Source organism: Cololabis saira, chromosome 5, assembly GCF_033807715.1.
Source record: "Cololabis saira isolate AMF1-May2022 chromosome 5, fColSai1.1, whole genome shotgun sequence".
Taxonomy (NCBI): domain Eukaryota; kingdom Metazoa; phylum Chordata; class Actinopteri; order Beloniformes; family Belonidae; genus Cololabis; species Cololabis saira.
Window position 1 is genome coordinate 4,422,765 of NC_084591.1, and position 22,658 is coordinate 4,445,422.

At 38.6% G+C, this 22,658-nt stretch overlaps 1 protein-coding gene across 1 annotated transcript in view; it reads right to left on the reverse strand.

The window, feature by feature from the left end:
- The window catches only part of peak1 (pseudopodium-enriched atypical kinase 1), a 186,723-nt gene extending 182,282 nt beyond the window's left edge, over window positions 1–4,441 (reverse strand). The window contains exon 1 of the mRNA XM_061720833.1: window positions 4,303–4,441. The gene's annotated coding sequence lies outside the window, so the exon portion shown is untranslated. The remainder of the gene's footprint in view (window positions 1–4,302) is intronic.
- Window positions 4,442–22,658: the final 18,217 nt, after the last annotated feature.

Here is a 22,658-nt window from a genome sequence, read left to right on the forward strand (position 1 = left end):
TTCTGTTTTTTACAACCTGGACCTTATTTCTGCCATTTTTTATGGTTGTATACTCACCCAGAAAAGTTTGGTGTCATTTGGAGTCCTTCGGAAGATATTAGGAGTTTTGTGCGAGCCGCTTCTCCATATAACGGTAGCGCATGAGGGGCACCGCGGGACACAGACGATGCAGCGTCTAAATAACACATGATTGCCGCCGAAACTCGTTTCATTTATTTTATGAATCACTAGATCTGCTTCCAGGACCTGTTGTCTACATCCGGGGCTGTGTGTGTAACAAATAAATCAGTTTGTAAAGAAGACCTCTGAACTCATGACGTCATCTCTGTGCGCGCATCGCAGACACAGCTCTGTGTACAGCTGGAGTTCTACTGTTAGTTTACTGTTAGTTATTTGAAACATGTCTGAAATGACGACTTTGAATATGATGGGACGTCCTTACCGTTTTGAGCCAGAGTATACGGCTGAAGAGCTCACTGAACGGAGGACAGAGTGCGCTCACAGAGATGACGTCATGAGTTCAGAGGTCTTGTTTACAAACTGATTTATTTGATACACAGACAACCCCGGATGTAGACAACAGGTCCTGGAAGCAGATCTAGTGATTCATAAAAGAAATGAACGAGTTTCGCGGCAATCATGTGTTATTTAGACGCTTGCATCGTCTGTGTCCCGCTGTGCCCCGTTCACTACCGTTATATGGAGAAGCGGCTCGCAAAAAAACTCCTAATATCTTCCGAAGGACTCCAAATGACACTAAACTTTTCTGGGTGAGTATACGACCATAAAAAATGCCAGAAATAAGGTCCAGGTTGTAAAAAACGGAACTTTGCCTTTAAGTACCACTTGCTGCTTCGATAGGATTTAAGCAGGTAAACTGGTGCCAGGTGATGCAGATCACTGGTCCTCGGTGCAGTGATCAGACCTCCATGAATCCAGGACAGTCTGGCAGTTTCCTGGCGGCGTGTAAACACAATGCCAACGGGGAAAGACACAATGATCCTGCAGGGGAGCAACTGGTGCTTAACATCAATCTAGAAAAAAGGCTGACTGAACGATCTGGAGATCGATATCCTACAGCCAAACGAGGGAAACATTCAAGACGGTGCCCAATCTTCCCTCCAGCAACACCTCAGAGATCACGACAGGCCCTACAAGAAGACTGAACAAGGACCGTTTGCATGAAGTTGGAATTGTTTCGGCCCTAAAAGCCCAGCGCCACGTTTCCCAGAAACCAGAAGCAAACCCGTCAAACCCTCCTCCGCCGTCAAGCCCGGCGGTGCAGAGGTGAATACTTGGAATAGTTCTGCGGCTGTCGGACACCTTGCAGCCATTAAGTCGACCGATAACACCTTTCCACTGCCGGAGGAACTCCAGAGTCAAATGTGAAGTCTATCTGGCCGACAGTGGAAACAAAAAAAACCTCGGTCAAACCTGGGTCGCGATGAGACTAAAGAACCGCAGCACCCCTTCATCAGGATAGGTGAAAAAAAAAGAAAAGGAATAAAAACAATAAAATAAAAGGAAATAAATATATAAATAAATAAAAAAATATATAAAAAAATGAAATAAAAAAATATATATGTAAAAAATATTTAAAAATAAAAAAATAAAAAAAAGGAATCAGGTTCTGGAGTCATGCAGGGAAACCGTCGCTGCTGAATCAGGGGGGTACGCAAGGTTACCCCCACTATTATCTGTGTTTTTCTTTGTTCAATAGATAAAAAAGGGCACAAAGTTATACATAGCATATAAGAACACATGATTAAACGATGGATGACTGTCATTTATCCTTCTAATCATTATTTTACTGGTCGTTAATTCATAATGACACGCCTGCAACACAACTTTGAGCTCAGGGTGTGTGAGTCTGCAGACTGTTCACACACACCCGACACTTGCTGAGAGGTAGAATATATATCAGGTTTAATACTCGGTTAAACACTTTGCATCAATATTTAGTCACTTTTGGTGCATTTGTGCAACGCTGAGAGCTACAACTTCAGTATTTAGGTCGGTGAATCCGGATGCTTGCAGATTTGTTGACAATAGTCAGATCAGGCAAATGCAACTTTGTATGTCTTTTACTGGGAACTTGTGCACCAATGTTGGTGCAGATTTCTGATTACATGGAGAGGGGTGTCATGTCTCGACCCCCCCCAGTGGTCCCAGCTGGACCCTGTTTGGACAGCAGCTCCTGCCCATCCCAGTCTGTAAACACACACGTTTCTTTTTGTTTTTTCTCTTTTAAAAAAGCATGTTTGTCCATCAAGTAATACAAGTTTGTGCAAAGAATACCTTGTTTTGTAATTTAAGAAAAAGCAAAAACAAAAGAAAACAAATAAAATCACCTACACATCCACACACAAATGTACTTATAAATGTACATGCTGCAATACTAATGAAGCTCTAATATTATTATCCGTGTAGTACAGAGTCTAAAGATGGATTTGGTCCAGGAAGATTCATCCCACTGTGGGTCAACTATGTCCAGAGAAGGCAGAAGATCCATAAAGGGTCCCCAAATTTTCTGGAAGGTTCCAGGTTTCTTTCTTACATTGTATAATATCTTTTCAGGAGTACAGTAAAACACTAGCTCATTAATCCAGCGCCTCAGCGATGGACAAGCTTCAGATTTCCAGTTAATTACGATGCATTTCTTCACTGCTGTGCTGGCAAAGTAAAATGAAGTATTTCTTGTAATTGTCCACGTTAACAGACCTTGTATCCCCCAAAATCCAAACTTTTGGGTTCTGCTCATTTTGGCGTCCTGTTATCTTAGAACAGTGGTTCTCAAATGGGGGTACGCGTACCCCCAGGGGTACGCGTACCCCCGGGGGTACGCGTACGAAGGCACTACAGGGGGTACGTGAGATTTTGAAATATACATATATTAAAAAGTAGCATCCATGCAAAAATAAATATTTCATAAATAATTGAGGAAAAAGTAAGTCTAGATTCATAAAATTAATTTTATTTTCAGGAGTAGGCTATTCAACTTATTATCCTAAAACCGCAGAGTATCCCCCCCCCCCCACCACACCAGGATGGCTCCACCTAACCTGTCAATCACCTGGCTTCACCTGTCAATCACTTGGACCAACGATGGAGTCGTGGTTGAAGCGTAGCTGCAATATTTTTATGTTTCATAAATCAGTTACTGATGGCACAGTGCTCTGTTTTAGGCGAAAGTGAAGGTGACGTTTCTGTTGCATAATGTGACGTTCTGAAGCCTAAATCTCCTTTTTCCTCTGTTTAGACGCAAACGTGAAAACTGAGTTTTTGAAAATCTCAACTTTGGCCGGAGTTTTCAGAAATGATCGTTTTTGGTGACTTTGATATCCGTTTTCGTGTAAACGAACGGCCAAAACGCATAAAAACGCCTCAGTTTTTGCTCCGTGTAAACGGGGCCTTAAACTAGAAGAGCATCATTAGGCACCTATGAAACTATACAGCCACTACTAGGCTAATGTCACAAACTGGTCTTTATCATGCAAATACACGACATAAAGGACACCACAATGAGATAAGGAACCAGCACCAACACCGATTGTTTTCATTAAACCTCATTAAATCAGCCCATAATATGATTTTATAATAATTACTCTCTTGTGATATATAGTCTAGATGACCATGAATGCATCACAAGTGGTTTGACCAAAATCAGTGGTATGTATCACAAGTTAAATGGGTGTTGAATTCATAATATCCAATATCAAATATCAAACCAATTCAACCGCGGTTGGACTACACTGTCTTAGAAGCTAATGCAATAATGTCTTCCCAAACTTTTCCTATCACTGTGCAGCTCCAAAACATGCTCTGCCACTTTACACCCCTGACATCGTGAAGAAGTGCTGCTGTCAAATGTGTGAGGGGGGTAAGTAACAGACAAGTTTGGTTGTGAAACCCTGAACTAACTTGTGGAAGCAGCATCTTTTCCTTCTTTCTCTCTGTTTTTTGTGTGTTTTTGAGCCTGATATTCAGCCCCTCCGGCTCGGGAATGACAGCAGCAGCTCGTGTTGCAGATTTACGAACTTCTCCCCACACCCACATTTCTACAACGTGGACTGCAACAAAAATGTAAGAAAAAAAAAAAAGAAAAAGAAAAAGAGAAGAGAGAGGAATGTGACATTTGGCGCTGACGTGCCCATGCACACAGGCATTCCCAGGCATTCGCAGCGGGCGTTCATTCCCAGCTGCAGGACGGGAACTTGGCAGCCCGAGGAAACTGGCGGACCAGAGAGAGACTTGTGGCGGAGACACTTTCAATTAAGCGCAAAACACACAACTTTTTCGTACCTTTCGCTCCAAAAACGTGTCCGCCGTCGGTGGCTACGACTTCCCGGCCGCCATAAATCCGGATTGAGACGCCGTGTCCGTCCGCGGGGCTGGAATCCCGGTGTGCAGCGGAGCGGCGGAACCAACTCCTCTCTACACGGTCCTCTCTGCCGCGGGAGCGCGCAGCGCGGGGAGACGGGGCTGGCCGAGCCGCGGGGGCGCGCACTCCGCCGGGGACGCTCAGTTCACTCAACTGGCGCGTTTATTATGGAATAACTTGTAGAAATGTACAATATAGTACGACGGAGTATTAGGGCCAAACTAAGACAAAAAAAATTATAATAATTAAAAAATTATAATATAATATAATGAGAATAAAGTCGTAAAATTACGAGAATAAAGTCATAATGTTGCAAGAATAAAGTCGTAATAAAGTCGTAATATTATGAAAATAAAGTCGTAATATTACGAGAATATTGAGAATAAAGTCGTAATATTACGAGAATAAAGTCGTAACATTACGAGAATAAAGTCGTAATATTACGAGAATAAAGTCGTAACATTACGAGAATAAAGTCATAATGTTGCAAGAATAAAGTCGTAATAAAATCGTAATATTATGAAAATAAAGTCGTAATATTACGAGAATAAAGTCGTAAAATTACGAGAATAAAGTCATAATGTTGCAAGAATAAAGTCGTAATAAAGTCATAATATTATGAAAATAAAGTCGTAATATTACGAGAATATTGAGAATAAAGTTGTAATATTACGAGAATAAAGTCGTAACATTACGAGAATAAAGTCGTAATAAAGTCGTAATATTATGAAAATAAAGTCGTAATATTACGAGAATATTGAGAATAAAGTCGTAATATTACGAGAATAAAGTCGTAACATTACGAGAATAAAGTCGTAATATTACGAGAATAAAGTCGTAACATTACGAGAATAAAGTCGTAATTTATGAGACTAAAGTCGTAATATTATGAGAATTAAGTCGTAATTTATGAGAATAAAGTCGTAATATTATGAGAATTAAGTCGTAATATTATGAGAATAAAGTCGTAATATTATGAGAATAAAGTCGTAATTTATGAGAATAAAGTCGTAATATTATGAGAATAAAGTCGTAATATTATGAGAATAAAGTCGTAATTTATGAGAATAAAGTCGTAATATTATGAGAATTAAGTCGTAATATTATGAGAATAAAGTCGTAATATTATGAGAATAAAGTCGTAATATTATGAGAATTAAGTCGTAATATTATGAGAATTAAGTCGTAATATTACAAGAATAAAGTCGTAACATTACAAGAATAAAGTTGTAATATTATGAGATGAGAATATAATTTATGAGAACTCTAACAGGAACAGCTTCTTCTCCCTGTGTTAAAATGAGGAATATTGAGCATCTTGTGAAGTTATATTTATATATTTATAATATATTTAATATTACGACTTTATTCTCGTAATATTACGACTTTATTTTCAAAATATTACGACTTTATTCTCAAAATATGACTTTATTCTCGTAATTTCCATTTCTTTTGTCTTAGTTTGGCCCTAATACTCCGTCGTAATATAGGATACATTAAAGGTGCTGAATGGAAATAACATACATTTTTATTACATGTTATCAACATTATACAGTTTTCTGAAGGATCTGTTACATGTTGTGGTCAATATTCAATTGACTTTTGTTTATATAGCGTCTGTTACAACAGAAGTTGTCTATATATACTATCTATCTATCTATCTATCTATCTATCTATCTATCTATCTATCTATCTATCTATCTATCTATCTATCTATCTATCTATCTATCTATCTATCTATCTATCTATCTATCTATCTATCTATCTATCTATCTATCTATATAAAGTTTATTATATATAATATATATATATTATTCATTATATTATATTATATACAGTATATATATATATATATATATATATATATATATATATATATATATATATATATATATATATATATATATATATATATATATATATTTGACTATTTCCTTGACTTTTTCTATATTTATATATATATATATATATATATATATATATATATATATATATATATATATATATATATATATATATATATATATATGTATATATATATATATACTGTCTCAGAAAATTAGAATATTGTGATAAAGTTCTTTATTTTCTGTAATGCAATTCAAAAAACAAAAATGTCAATACATTCTGGATTCATTACAAATCAACTTTGTAATGTAAAAATTTTGACTTTTTTCTCAACATTTCGACTTTTTCTTTACATTTCGAATTTTTCATGAAATTTTGACTATTTCCTTGACTTTTTATATATATTATATATATATATATATATATATATATATATATATATATATATATATATATATATATATATATATATATATATATATATATATATATATATATATACATATATATATATTCTATTCTATTATTTTAATATTGCTGATTATGGTTTACAGTTTAAGATTAAGATTCCCAGAATATTCAAATTTTTTCAGATAGGATATTTGAGTTTTCTTAAGCTGTAAGCCATGATCAGCAATATTAAAATAATAAAAGGCTTGCAATATTTCAGTTGATTTGTAATGAATCCAGAACGTATGACATTTTTGTTTTTTTAATTGCATTACAGAAAATCACAATATTCTAATGTTCTGAGACAGTCCTGTATGAGACATTGACCACTTATGGACAGTGTGGTTAAAAGGGGCGGGGTCAGTCGTCTCCTGACTCCACCCCTTTAAGAGTAATAATTGCAGTTCACCAAGTGACCACTGGAGGCTCCAAAAGTGAGTCAGTCTCCAATTGAATCGTGTTTTAAAATGTCCAACTATACAGTGGGGATAACCAGTACTGGAGTTGAGGGGGGATGAGGGGGGATGGCATCCCTCCTGAAATAAAAACGGTCCAAATCATCCCCCCCATTTGCATCTTGGTATGAGAGAGAAACGAGCTTCAAATCCAGTCTTCAGAAAATCCATCCCTCCCTTCCTGTTCCTGTTCATGGTCACGAGGCGACCTGCCCAGAGTCCACGCGGAACAGGTTGCCGGTCCCCCGCATGTACGTCGGGTTAACCCCACACACCTGTTCTTGGACAGAGACGAAGTACAACGTGCCAGAAACAGCTCTCTTGCCAACAACCTTCTTGCCAAAAGACACCGTCCCTAACCGCTGAGCCACCGAGCCACCGAGCCACCGAGCTGCCTGAACCATATTCACATGAAAAAAATACCTTTGTGCTGCTTTAAGAAGAAAAAAGGCCTGAATTGTGAATCTAACATTTGAATTAAAACTCAGCAAGAAAAATAAGGCAAGGCAAGTTTATTTGTATAGCACAGGGGTCGGCAACCCGCGGCTATAGAGCCGCATGCGGCTCTATAGCGCCGCCCTAGTGGCTCCTGGAGCTTTTTCAAAAATGTTTGACCTTTTTTTTCCTTTTTTTTCTGGTTTTTTTCTTTTTTTTCTTTTTCTCCTTTTTTTCTCTTTTTTTCATTTTTATTTTTTTGTTCTTTTTTTCCTTTTTTTCTTTTTTCTCCTTTTTTCCTTTTTTCCTCTTTTTTTCTTCCTTTTTTCTTTGCTCTTTAATCTTGACATTTCTACTTTTTTCTCAACATTTCAATGTTTTTCTCAACATTTAGACTTTTTTCTCGAAATTTTTACTTTTTTCTCAACATTTCGACTTTTTCTTTGCATTTCGAATTTTTCATGAAATTTTGACTATTTCCTTGACTTTTTTCTCGACATTTCGACTTTTTTCTCAAGATTGTACTTCAACTTTAATCTTGACATTTCTACTTTTTTCTTCACATTTCGACTTTTTTCTCGAAGTGCATAATAAAAAAAAAAAAATCTTCCCCCAGTTCTAACTAATATAGAAAGATGCAGAATGTGTTCCCTTCATTCTAAGGCTGATACAAGACTTTTAATTTTTGCGGCTCCAGAAATATTTGTTTTTTGTGGTTTTGGTCCAATATGGCTCTTTAAACATTTTGGGTTGCCGACCCCTGGTCTAGCACAATTCAACACAAGGTAATTCAAAGTGCTTTACATCAACATTAAAAGCGGCAAGACACAATTAAACAGTAAATAACAAATAAAATGAAATAATATGGTAAGAAAAGAAATAAAATAATAAAAAGCACAAGTTGTTAAAACGTAAGGGCAGTAGACTACAGCAGGTATACACAGTACTTGAGTTGTAAAATAAACATCAGGGGGGATGGTGGATTTGATCATATGGGGACAGATAATTTGTGCTGATTACAAATAATATAATATATTACAAATAATAGCAGTGACCAAAACACCTGCAGAAATACTGCAGGAATGACATAGCAGCAGTTAAATGCAGCCTTCTGTAAGCTTTAAATATCCACTGGACTTACATCAAATACATCAAAACACAACAATAAAAAACACTTTTCTGAACTTATCAATATGACTCTGTCCTTCACAGGATAAGTACAATGGATCACTGCAAAAACTCAAAATCTTAAAAAGAATATTTGTCTTATTTCTAGTTAAAATGTCTCATTTTAGTAAAAAAATCTCATTACACTTAAAACAAGACTCATCACTGGAAAAAACAACAATTTGCACCTGTTTCAAGTAGATTTTCACTTAAAATAAGTAGAAAAATCTGCCAGTGGAACAAGATTTTTTTGCTTGTAATGAGAAGATAAATCTTGTCCCACTGGCAGATTTTCCTACTTATTTCAAGTGAAAATTTACTTGAAACAGGTAAAAATTGTCAAATAAGTTATTTTTCTGGTGATGACTCTAAATGTTGAAATAGCAGTAAAACCACATTCATTGATGAAATGACATAAGGGATGGAAAGGAGGGATGGCAGTTTTACAGGGGGATGATTTGGACCGTTTTTATTTTCAGGGGGGGATGCCATCGTACAAAGACCGGGTCAAATACAGTATTACAAAAGTAATCTGTGCCGATTCATGTGGTGAATCAAACCAATTTTTTGAATTCTACGTCACAATGTTTGCAATCAGGGCTTTTCCATGTACCTGTATAAGAGAGAACATCAATATCAGATTGTTAATTTGCTCGAGAAAACTTTCTAAACCTGATGAAAATCGCTCATTGCATGACCTTAGACGACTTTAGATGATGTCATTTTATAGTTGCCATGGCGACCTTATGCATCCGTACAGTCCTCGTATAGAAACCGGCTCTGGACTTCGTGTTTATCGGACTCTGACGTTTTCACTGTGTTAAATTTGTTGGTAGTTAGATCGTGACAACCTCATTTTTCTTTCTTTGCGGTCCCTTTGTTCCCATTTATAGTTGTTAAATTGATTGATTGATTCAAATTAAATAATTTCGAGCACTTCCACTTTGTTGTTTGGAAGAGGATGATTCAGATCAAACCAAATCAAACTTTATTTATATAGAACTTTTCATACAGTAGTAACACAGATTGCTTTACAGAATAAAATCAACATTTAACACATAAAAACTCACACGCTCATGGTTAAAAACACACATCTGGTCATGTTCACACAGCAGCACACGTTACCCCCCCGGATGAGCAGCTGCTGAACAAACGCACTGAAAACATGCCGTTGATGGCTGTTGGAAACCTTTTACTCTGTTTCTGGTCGGGGATAATGACCCCCCAGAATAAGGGAAACCCCCCCCTCCAGATGCCTTCAGGGCCCGTCGGAAACAGCACCATCCCTTCACAAGCAAACTGCTTTTCCCCTAATCCACAAACCTTTCAGTGAACTTTTCAGCAGAGCTGGTAGAGGAGCCAAAAATTGTACTCAAGTAAAAGTACTGTTACTTCAGAATAACATGACTCAAGTAGAAGTAAAAAGTAGTCATCCAAATAATTACTTGAGTAAAAGTAAAAAAGTACTTGGTGAAAAAACTACTCAAGTACTGAGTAACTGTTGAGTAACGTCTGATTTATTTTTTTAACACAACCATTCAAACAGACAAAAGTACAAAATAATCATCTTCAGGCAAATTAAATCAATAAAATAATAAAATAAATGAAAATTAATAAAAAAATAGCTTAGATTAAAATAATCTTAAAGTAAATTCAAGTACTTTAATAAATTAAATAACTGAATAAAAAAATAAATTAAGCACAAGTAGCATAAAATGTCCAGCCTTTGTACTTTTCTTTTTTAAGCAGGCAGAACTAGAACAAACATGAACTCATAGAAACTCTGTGTGTGTTTGAGTCTGTGTAAATGTGACAAAACATGCAAAAACAAACATTTTTCCCAAAGAATCACCCAGTGACAGTGTTGGGCAAGTTACATCCAAAATATAATACATTATATATTACTAGTTACTGTCATTTGAAAGTAATTAGTTACATTACAATATTACTATATCTGAATTGTAATGCGTTACACTACTTGTGTATTACTTTTGAGTTACTTTCAACAAAATAGCAAAAAAAGATAAATCTTGTCCCACTGGCAGATTTTTCTACTTATTTCAAGTGAAAATTTACTTGAAACAGGTGAAAATTGTCAAATAAGTTATTTTTCTGGTGTTATTTTTCTGGTGATGACTCTAAATGTTGAAATAGCAGTAAAACCACATTCATTGATGAAATGACATAAGGGATGGAAAGGAGGGTTGGCAGTTTTACAGGGGGGATGATTTGGACCGTTTTTATTTCAGGGGGGGATGATTTGGACCGTTTTTATTTCAGGGGGGATGATTTGGACCGTTTTTATTTCAGGGGGGATGATTTGGACTGTTTTTATTTCAGGGGGGATGATTTGGACCGTTTTTATTTCAGGGGGGATGATTTGGACCGTTTTTATTTCAGGGGGGGGTGATTTGGACCGTTTTAATTTCAGGGGGGGGTGCCATCACATCAGCCCTCATCCCCCCTCAACTCGAATACTGCTCACACGGAACTCAGAACTTCTTCATAAATAACTCCCAGAGGAGTGCAGGTGTGGTTTAAGGCTGATTTATGGTTCCGCGTTACACCAACGCAGGCCATACGCCGTGGGTTACGCGAACTACTGCGTACTCTACGGCGAAAGTTCTGCGTCGATTTAACGCGGAACCATAAATCCGCTCTGACAGCGCGACTGACTGTGAGCCCGGCTCGGGCTCCTCGCCGACTCCGCGCTCATATATATTTAATAAATGTATAAAGCCCATATATTAATAAAGCCTCACTTGGCCGAGCCCTAACGCTGAGACCATGGTAGATTTAAGTTACACGCGGACACGCCGCACTGTTGACTTTTCCCTGCCGGCTCTGCTCACTGAACAGTCCCCACACAAACAGTGTCCAGCGGCGCTCCGTTCCGCCGCGCCGCGTTCCCAACGCTTTTTTCTGTTGTCGGGATGTCTCGCGGACGCGGTGTTGGTGAATTCTTTAAAAAACAACAGCTAAACGGGTTAAAATGCGTTGTAACGCGCGTTACTTAGATTGTAACGAGTAAAATATTACCGAAAAGTTATTAGTAATGCGTTATATTACTGCGTTACAGCAAATAGTAATACATTACTGTAATTGCGTTACTTTTGTAACGCGTTACCCCCAACACTGCCCAGTGATGTCATGAGATTGACCCGTATACGGTAGGAATGGGTGATATTTTACCGTTCACGATAAACCGTCAAAAAAATTCCCCACGGTAAGAATTTGTATCTCACGGTAAAAATGATAAATTCCTGTTGATGATGTTTTTATGTAAAACTGATTTATGGTTCTGTGTTAAATCCACGCACAACATACGTGAAGGAAGGAAGGAAGGAAGGAAGGAAGGAAGGAAGGAAGGAAGGAAGGAAGGAAGGAAGGAAGGAAGGAAGGAAAGAAGGAAGGAAGGAAGGAAGGAAGGAAGGAAGGAAGGAAGGAAGGAAGGAAGGAAGGAAGGGATAAAACAAGGAAAGAAGGAAGGAAGGAAGGAAGGAAGGAAGGAAGGAAGGAAGGAAGGAAGGAAGGAAGGAAGGGATAAAACAAGGAAAGAAGGAAGGAGAGAGCAGGAGGAAAGAAGGAAGGGAAAAAAGAAGGAAGGAAGGAAGGAAGGAAGGAAGGAAGGAAGGAAGGAAGGAAGGAAGGAAGGAAGGAAGGAAGGAAGGAAGGAAGGAAGGAAGGAAGGAAGGAAGGAAAGGGGAGAGGGAAGGGAGAAAACAAGGAAAGGAGGAAGGAAGGGAAAAAAAGGAAGGAAGGAAGGAAGGAAGGAAGGAAGGAAGGAAGGAAGGAAGGAAGGAAGGAAGGAAGGAAGGAAGGAAGGAAGGAAGGAAAGAGGAGAAGGAAGGGAGAAAAGAGGAAGGGAAGAAGGAAGGAGAGAGCAGGAGGAAAGAAGGAAGGAAGGGAAAAAAGAAGGAAGGAAGGAAATGAGCCTGAAAGAAAGAAAGAAAGAAAGAAAGAAAGAAAGAAAGAAAGAAAGAAAGAAAGAAAGAAAGAAAGAAAGAAAGAAAGAAAGAAAGAAAGATAAATTCCCGTTGATGAGGTTTTTGTGTAACAAACATGGTGGATCTGAGAGCGAGATAGATTTATAGTTAAAAAGATGGAGTTGAATTGGTATTTTTATTATCGTCATTTTTATCGTTATCGGGATAAATGCCAGAAATTATTGTGATACATTTTTTTAGTCCATATGCGGAGGGGATAAAAGAAAAGTAACAGCTCAACGTAGCCTAATGTAGCGGAGTAAGAGGAACAGTTTCTTCTTCACAAATCTACTCAAGTAAAAGTAAAAAGTATAGTGATTCAAAACTACTCCTAAAAGTACAACATTTCCCAAAACTTACTCAAGTAAATGTAACGGAGTAAATGTAACTCGTTACTACCCACCTCTGGTTTTCAGATATATGTGTTAAGTGTTTTATATAAATGACCAAACGGAGGTTATTAAATTATAACCTAAGGTTTTAAAGGCTGAAACAACTGTTGGTGAGGTATTTTTTTAAATTTTTTAAAATCGGGTATTTTAAAATTTTGGGACTTAGTTAAAATTAAAACGGGTCAGATTATGTTTAAAGTCTGGAATAAATTGTTACCAAACAACATCCAAATGATGTTCGTGGTTAGAGAGGGAACATACAATTTAAGAGGGAATCGTAATTTTAAACAGCTTACCATCAATTCAACTCTAAAAAGTATGTGCATATCTGTTTGTGGTGTAACATTGTGGAACAAACTTGATGAGGACATGAAAATGTGCATTAACTCAAAACAATTTCAAAATAAGTATAAACAGACACTCTTGGCCAGCTACAAAGGACTGGACAGCTAATTTCTTATTTATATTCATTAATATTAAAGTTAAATGTTCTATTTTTTTAGATTGCATTGATTCATAGATTATGAATTTTTCTTATGGAATTGAAATTTGTTGGGTGTCTGTATCTGTGTGTGTGCGTGTATGTATGAATGTGTGAATATATGTGTGTGTAAATGGATGCGTATATGTATAAGTGTATGTGTGTGTATGTATGTGCATATGCGTGTGTATGTATGTATATATATGTGTGTGTGTGTATATATATATATATATATATATATATATATATATATATATATATATATATATATATATATATGTGTGTTTATGTTTATATATTATGTTTATGTAATTGTATTTTATATATAATTGTATTGTATGCTGTGTGGCGATGTAAGGAGGGGCTGAACTTGATAAGCTTCGCTTCCTTCAGCTACTTCTCAAACTTGCACGGCATCGTAATGTGCTCTTTTTTATATTATACAGTATGTACCTGCATGTTTGAGACAAATAAAAATCAAATCAAATCAAATCAAATGGGAGAAAAATGCTGAACAACTCACTGATTTTCTGTTTCATCAAAACGTGACGTTTTCAACAGGGTCCCTTTAACGGGGTTTTGGAGGGAGAACCTGAAGGCATCACACTCACTTTGAAACAGGGAGGAGGAGCGAGCGGGAGGATGACATGTGGGAATGACTCAAGGGTTTTTTTCTTCTTCACATTCCAGGCGTTGTTTTGTCCTCCCAGTGCCCGGGACCGGGACCCGGGACCCGGGGCACCGGGGCCAAGGACTTTCCGGCGGGGAGTGAATGGATGAAGGAAAAGGAAGAATGACTCTCATTTTCCTCTTTGGCCGTGCCCAGAATCTGCCCTTCTGCAGCTGGACGAGAAGAAAACAGATGTCTGGGCCGGGGCCGGGGTGGGTGGTGTAATCTGTGCTGTGGGTGGTGTAATAATCTGTGCTGCTTCTGATTGTCGCCTGAACGGTAGTTTGTGAAACGTTGGAACGGAGGACACATGTGAAATGAACAATAAATGTACCATAAAAAGAGAGAAAAGGCCCCAAAAATCACACATCAGTCTTAGATCTGCCACTCATAGATGAGTACTGAGGCTAGGGTTGCCACCTTTCAGAAATAGAAATAAGGGACGCCCCGATTTCAGCAGCGCAGGAGCCAAAAAAAAGACCCAAAACTTCTAAACTGCAAAGAAATGTGTTTATTTTATATGAAAAAAACAAAATGTTTTGATTTAAAGTTTAAAGTGCTTTAATAGCATTGAATTTGCATGACTGTACAGACATACAACCATACTAGCAACTGAAATATCCTCCTATGCTACGTATGTCCACATCAGCCCAGGTGTAGAATATAGTCTACAGGTGAAGAATATGGTGTAAAAGTTAATTTATTTCAATAATTCAACTAGAATTTGGTGTAAAAGTTAATTTATTTCAATAATTCAACTAGAATATGGTGTAAAAGTTAATTTATTTCAATAATTCAACTAGAATATGGTGTAAAAGTTAACTTACTTCAATAATTCAACTAAAATATGGTGTAAAAGTTAATTTATTTCAATAATTCAACTAGAATATGGTGTAAAAGTTAATTTATTTCAATAATTCAACTAAAATATGGTGTATAAGTTAATTTATTTCAATAATTCAACTAGAACATGGTGTAAAAGTTAATTTATTTCAATAATTCAACTAGAATATGGTTTAAAAGTTCATTTATTTCAATAATTCAACTATAATATGGTGTAAAAGTTCATTTACACAATCAAAGATTTTGCTGGCCTTAATGTTTCCTGTTTTATTTTGTTCATTATTGTTAAATTTAGTATTGATGTGTGTGTGACAGACGTGTGTATGGGGCGTTAATGAAAATACGGGACAAATTGCGTCCCGTATTAGTTCAATACGGGACGCAACATTTTTTTCTCAAATAAAGGACAATTCCGTATTTTACGGGACGGGTGGCGACCCTAACTGAGGCTGAAACAGGGCGGCGGGTCAGGGTGAGTCAGGGCCGCCCTGATGATGCTCTGCACCCAAATCTGGAGCTCTGAGGACCTGGGAGAGGACGCGTCCTCTTGTTAAAGCAAACACATGAACAACCCTGAAGCTGCAGAGACACCGGTGTCTTTAGGTGACAGAAATAACAGTCTAATGAAAAGTAAACCCAGCCTCCAGCGCAAATCTCTCTCCATTTACCCATCAAATCATCGAGATCTCTGTTCAGGGTCTCGGAGATCTGCAGGAGTCTATCCCAGCAAGTTAAGATATTCCTTTTTTTTTCAACTTTCTTTTTATGGATGATTTCAAGTTTTTTCCAACAATAAAGGAAGTAAAAAAAATAAATTAAAGGAGCTTGAGGCAGGATTTATGAAAAAAATGTGTATACGTTTTAAGTTTTCTAGTAATAATGTCAGCTGAAGCGTTCCAAATCAAAAAGAATGAGCCCTCTAGTGTATCTCTCCTTTGCCTTGAACAGGCTGTGTGCTGCAAAATGTGCTGCAATTCCGGGCCCGAATTTCCTGCGCGGGGCTGCGGATGTGACGTCACATGACGCTGCATGCACGTTCTCCCCGTTCTCCCGTGCCGGCTTCACTGTTGGCTGCAGTACCCCCAACGGCCGTCGTGGTGAAGGGTGGCGCTAGAGAGTCTCATTTTTAAAAGGAGCCTCAAGCTCCTTTAAATAAAATAAAAAAAGAGAACAAACAAGTTGACGTACGGCATACATAAATAAAAATAAAGAAAACCCCCCAAAAAACAGACAAAAGTGCAAAATAATCATCTTCAGGCAAATTAAATCAATAAAATAAAATAAATTAAAATTAATAAAAAAATAGCTTAAATTAAAAGAATCTTAAAGTAATTTCAAGTACTTTAATACATAATAAAATAAATAAAATGATAACAGAATTAAAAAAATAAATTAAGCACAAGTAGCACAACATTTCAAGCCTTTGTACTTTTCTTTTTTAACCAGCAGAACTAGAACAAACATGAACTCATAGAAACTCTGTGTGTGTTTGAGTCTGTGTAAATGTGACAAAACATGCAAAAACAAACATTTTTCCCAAAGAATCACTCAGTGATGTCATGAGATTGATGCGTACGTGGATAAAAGGGATAAAAGAAAAGTAACAGCTCAACGTAGCCTAATGTAGCGGAGTAAGAGGAACAGTTTCTTCTTCACAAATCTACTCAAGTAAAAGTAAAAAGTATAGTGATTCAAAACTACTCCTAAAAGTACAACATTAACCAAAACTTTACTCATTAAGTAAATGTGACGGAGTAAATGTAACTCGTTACTACCCACCTCTGGAGCTAGTTGTCCTGGGCCATAAGTCCATCCGGGATTTTACCCAGATACAATGCAATAAAGGAAATCTCAAGTTTTAGTCCTAATTGTCTGTAATTCTTGCCAATATGTTCAAATATTTGAGGCTTTTTCCTCCAGGTTTGTTTGTTCACCTGGAGCAGCCGGCCCCTCCCGGACCATGAGAGCCCCCGCTCTTGTGGGAACAGGAAGCGTTCAGGACGCAGATGCCAGCGAGCGGCAGCTCGGCACATGACGCCTGACTCATCCTCCCCCCCCTGAGTCACCCCCCCCCCCTCCTGGCCCCGGGTCTGTGGCTCTGCTGGAGCCGGCCCTGCTGTCCTCATGTCAACCCTGCGCTCCACGGGCAGGACGCCGGCCAACAATGCGGCCGCGGCCTCGCCGAGGAGGCGCAGGAGGTGTTTGTGTTCCACTCTGAGCCTCTTTGTTGAGAGGAACCGCTGAGGGAAAGTGATGTCTGTGTCCGCGCTCCCGCTGTTTTCTTGTCATTTACCAGGAAACAGACAAGTGGAACCACTTATTGTCCCTCTTTACAGTTATTTTGACAGCTTAAGGCTTTAGACTCAACACATACTGTATTTATTTAGCCTTTATTTAACCAGGTTAGTCCCATTGAGATCGGGCGTCTCTTTTACAAGGGAGACCTGGCCAAGATAGCAGCAACACAGTTACAGAATTAAAAGATAAAAAACAAACAAACAAATTTATTAATTATCGTATTTTCCGCACTATAAGGCAGGCAGGTGGAAGCAGCAGCGGGGGGTGTGGGGTGGGGACCGGGAACCAGTGTCGGCGTCATGGGGGGGCACCAGGGGGCAGTGCCCGCTTACTTCAGTCACTGTGCCCCCTCACTTTTCGTCTTTGGCGGTAAACAAATTTCCCGAAAGCTAACTATTCCGAAAGAGAGGTTGCGGACGAAAGAGAGATTGCGAACCTGAGCTGAGTGTGTCCTGTGTGTTTTCCTCTAAAGCCTGTTTCACATGCACAATGCACAGCGGCCGCCGCCGCCGGCTTTCCCATTCATTGTGTAGCCTACCGTGTATGTGCTGCCTCCTCGCAAGGGCGCAGGGTCTGCAGCCGAGGTCGGCGCAGCACATCAGGGCGTCTCTGTGAGTCTGTGAGGAGCTGTGGGATGAGACTCTTTTAACAATAAAATGTTCATTTAAAATAAAATATAGCATTTCCATGTCTCATATCAGGATCAATTGAATCATTTATCAATATGTGGTTATGAAACTTTTTTTCGGTCGCCAAGCAACTTGCAACAAATATGTTCAGGGGTGACACAGTTCCTTGTATCATGGTGTGCTGAAGCAGGGAAAGATCTAAAACATGCAAGACCAGAGTTGGAGACCCATGCGCGCCCTGCTTTGCTCCGAGTCTGCGCCCACTCGCCGCCGACTCTGCTCCACCTGCGCGGACTCTGCGCCGAGTCTGCGCCACCCCGTTCTATGTGAAAAAGGCTAAACTCAGAGGGGGAACACTGTGAGGCTTTTTTAGACATTTTGTTCACATTTTCACTGTCAACTGCAGATTCTGGTGTTTTCCTCTTTGCAGCAAGTTTAAACAAATCCTCCTCCATTACACTATCCTCCTCTCCATCCAACACAGACTCTGCCATCTCGCTCTGTAGCCTACACCGGTCGCTTCGCTCTGCACAAAAACCTGCGCCCCACTTTGCGCTGCGCCCAGCGCTCCGCCCGGCGCAGCAGAGCCGGCTGTCAGCTCTGACAGCCGGCTCTGCTGCCTGCCGTTCCCCCGCTCTGTCGGGGCATGATCGGATCAACTTGATATATTGAAAACATGTATGTGACCTCGTTGTGTGTTACGAGTAAAACGTTTTCAGTCAAAGTAAAATGTCCTTGCATTATTTACATCTAAGTGATTTTATTTCTCCACATGTTTTAGACAGATTATTAATAGGAAAGGAGTGAGAATGCACTTTTTTCCTTAAAATGCTGTCCTACAGGACTGATTTTGTGCCCGCCCTAATAAGCCTCGTGCCCCCTCTGAATATTTGCTCTGGCGCCGACCCTCCTGGGAACGCAGGCCAGAACGCAGCTCCTGAGGCTCCGGCCTGCAAACATGCACAAAAGAGAAAAAAGGGGGGCCGGCACAAGAAACTACAGGTACGATGGACAAAAATGATAGCTATGAGATATTTATAATAAATAAAAATGGTAATGGAGAAGAGAGGCAGGGAAAAGAAGAGGAGAAGAAGCGGATCATGTCGGTGCCCCCCTGCAGCATAAGCCTATAGCAGCATATCTACCGCGAAGCTATATTTGAGACTAACTATTATAGTCTTGTTCTATAGCTGCAACTATGACTACTGACTCTAACACACTAGAGTTTACACTACCTAGAGATTTACCAACACCAGCTAGAGGTTTACTAAACACTAACTATAGGCTTTACTAAACAGAAATGTTTTAAGTTTAGTTTTAAAGGTGGAGGTGGTGTCAGCCTCCTTAACCCAGTTTGGAAGTTGGTTCCATAGTTATGGTGCCTGATAGCAGAACGCCCGCCCTCCAAATCTACATTTGGATACTCTAGGAACTACAAGTAAACCTGCACCCTGGGAGCGGAGAGCTCTGCCAGGAACATAAGGCACTATCAGGTCTTGTAAATACTGCGGAGCTGAGCCGTTTTGGGCTTTATATGCAAGTAATAAAATTTTAAGATTTTTTTTTAACCTCCACGAATTAAGATGTACTATTAAATACTAGACTTTATATTATATTATTTGGCGCTCAGTAAGCCATTAAAACAGAATAGGAGAAGACATTTCTGCAGGATTTATATTAAAGAGCAGCTGAAGCAAGAGTTGAGAAACTGCTGATGAAACGGAGGAGACGGTGCAGCCAAACTCAGCACCGGGGGAAAACGGGGCGTTGCCGGGGAGATTTGTACTGTAAAAGCCCAGAGATGTGTTAGCTCCTCGTGTGACGCCCGGAGAGGCGTGAAGGTCAGACATGACGACAGGATAAACACTAAATACCACAAACGGGGAGGTTTTTGCAGAGAACCTCCCACGTTGATGCTAATCTCAAAGTCAAAACCCACATCAAAAAAGTCTGCAATAAGGTAAAGTTTAGTTTACCAAATTTCAGGTTTACCCGAGACTTTCTTTCAACTGAAGCAGCAAAGCTTTACCTTCATTCAATGGCTCTTTCCAACATTACTTACTGCGTGATAAGTTAGTCAAATGCACACATTACTGATTTAAAACCCCTGGGGCCTGTACTACGAAGCAAGTTCAACATACCCAGGATATCTTTTCCTTATCCAGATTCACTAACCCGGACAATTGCAATCACGCTAAGCGGTCACACGACGGTGGTTATCAACTCGGTATATCAACCCAGGTTTCTCCAATCTGGATATGAGCGCGTGCACATAAAAGGGGCGGTGTTTTCAGCGCATGACCAATCGCAAGCATGGAGAAGTCCGCTGTCAGAGCCGCTTATTTCAGTAGCGAAGAGCAAACAATAATTTTACGGAAATATGATGAGTATAGGCATAGAATACAGGCAAAAAGCAACACAGTTGCAGCTGCAAAATCCAGGAAAGACAGCTGGCAAAAGATCGCTGACTGTATAAATGTGTAAATTCATAGGGATATAAACATATATTTGAATATTCTGGGAATCTTAATCTTAAACTGTAAACCACGATCAGCAATATTAAAATAATAAAAGGCTTGCAATATTTCAGTTGATTTGTAATGAATCCAGAATGTATGACATTTTTTTTGTTTTTGTGTTTGCATTACAGAAAATCACAATATTCTAATTTTCTGAGACAGTCCTGTATATATTGGTTCTATAAGTATTGTTGTTGACCGATAACTTGTGCTGATGCTGTACCAAAGAATTGGGTTTTTTTATTTATTTTATTTAATTTTTTATTTTTTCAGGAGGGGGGTATTTAGTATTTTAAAGTGACTTCTCAGAATGTTCGAGGGACGAAATTGAAAATCCCTTTTTTGCTATCCCCTTACAAATGCATCTTCTTTTTGATTTCTTCTTGATTTATTGATTTAATTGGTATTAGTTTTGGATTGACTGTACATTGGATTTTGGGTGATGATTTGTTTTATTTATTTATTCATTGATTGATTTATTTTTTATTTTCTCCTCCACCTCTTTTTTCTTTTTTTCCTTTTTTTTTGGATCGTTCATACAGGTACTCATCAGGGAAAGCAAAGGGGTTTTGGCGGTCCCTGAATACGCGTTCTCTTCGGAGGGATCCTCTCACGATCCGCGCACCAAGCTCCACTGGATTCTCTTCGAAAGGGCATGCCATTTTCCAAGAGAGCTGATTGGTCAGTGGGCGGTGCTTTTATACCCGGCGATCTGTATCTCGAACATAACCTGCTCCGGAGCAGGTTAGCTGTTCAGCATAAGTTACCATGGCGATGTACCCCGGTAAGAAGTGAACTACCGTCGTAGTCCTGAAAACCCAGGGTTAAACCTGAAGTTACCTCGCTAACCCCAAATCCCGCTTCGTAGTACAGGCCCCTGGAGTCACTATATACTGTAAACAAGCACTCAAAACCCTAGACAAGAAGCCATTCACTTATCATCACTGCCATATTTAAAAAAGTATAATCTGTCCAGCTGGGAAAATCTTATTAAATACAAAAATCCCTGCCTGGTTAAAATCATGCACCGGTTAGCTCCTCCTCCTCTATCTGGCTTCATCGAACTCAAATCTACCTCAACCAGGGTTACTAGTGAGATTTTAATCGACTAAGTACACTTACAACTTGCTGCTGCAAACTTTTCTTTTCTCTATTGTTTAAATTGTGTTTTTGTATTTTGATTGTTGTACGGCGACCAGAGGTGGAAAAAGTACTGAAAAATTGTAATTGAGTAAAAGTATCTTTACTTTGCTTAAATCCTACTCAAAGTAAAAGTAAAAGTACTCATCTAAAAATTGACTCAAGTAAAAGTACAAAAGTACTTCATTTAAAATGTAATTTGAGTAAAAGTTACTTTCAGTTATTTAATGCAAAAAAAGGATGAGTCACGAATCAAATCCAGCACAAGTAGTTTTAATCAACTTCGAGGCATATTAAAGTACACATCCACACTTGTTCGAGTACATTTTTTTAGATGTTGATGTCTTGAATGCTGAAAGCTCCGTTCTGCCGGGCAGGCACATTTTACACTGCCTTTTGTGCGTTTGAACGCGAATAAGTCTTTGTTTGGCCAAGGGTTTTTGTGGTTTTTGTGTCTGGTTTCCGCCCGCATTTAATTTTTTCACCATAAATTTTGTACTCAGTAACGTGAGGGGGTTCAAATGTAGCGAAGTAAAATACTTGGGTCAAAATTTACTCGAGTAAAAGTAAAAATTTCACATTTCAAAAACTTAGAAAATTACAAATTACTCATAAAAAGTACTCAATTACAGTAACGTGAGTAAATGTAATTTGTTACTTTACACCCCTGACGGCGACCTTGAGTGCCATGAAAGGCTGAAATGTAGGTATAATTATTTATTATTAGAGGTGTAGCTAGGGGAGACTGCACATGCCCATTTAGAATCAGTGCATTTAGCCAGGCGGTCTTCTCCTTCAACGCATCCCGTCAGTGGAATTCAGTGCCACAATCAATTAGAGTCTCCATCGAAGTGGCTTTGTAATTGTGACTCCTTGTTTGATTCTGTTGCCTTCAACCTGACAAGGGACTGCAGATGAAAATTAGCCCGTTGACTACATATATCTGGTAGGGATGGGCGATATT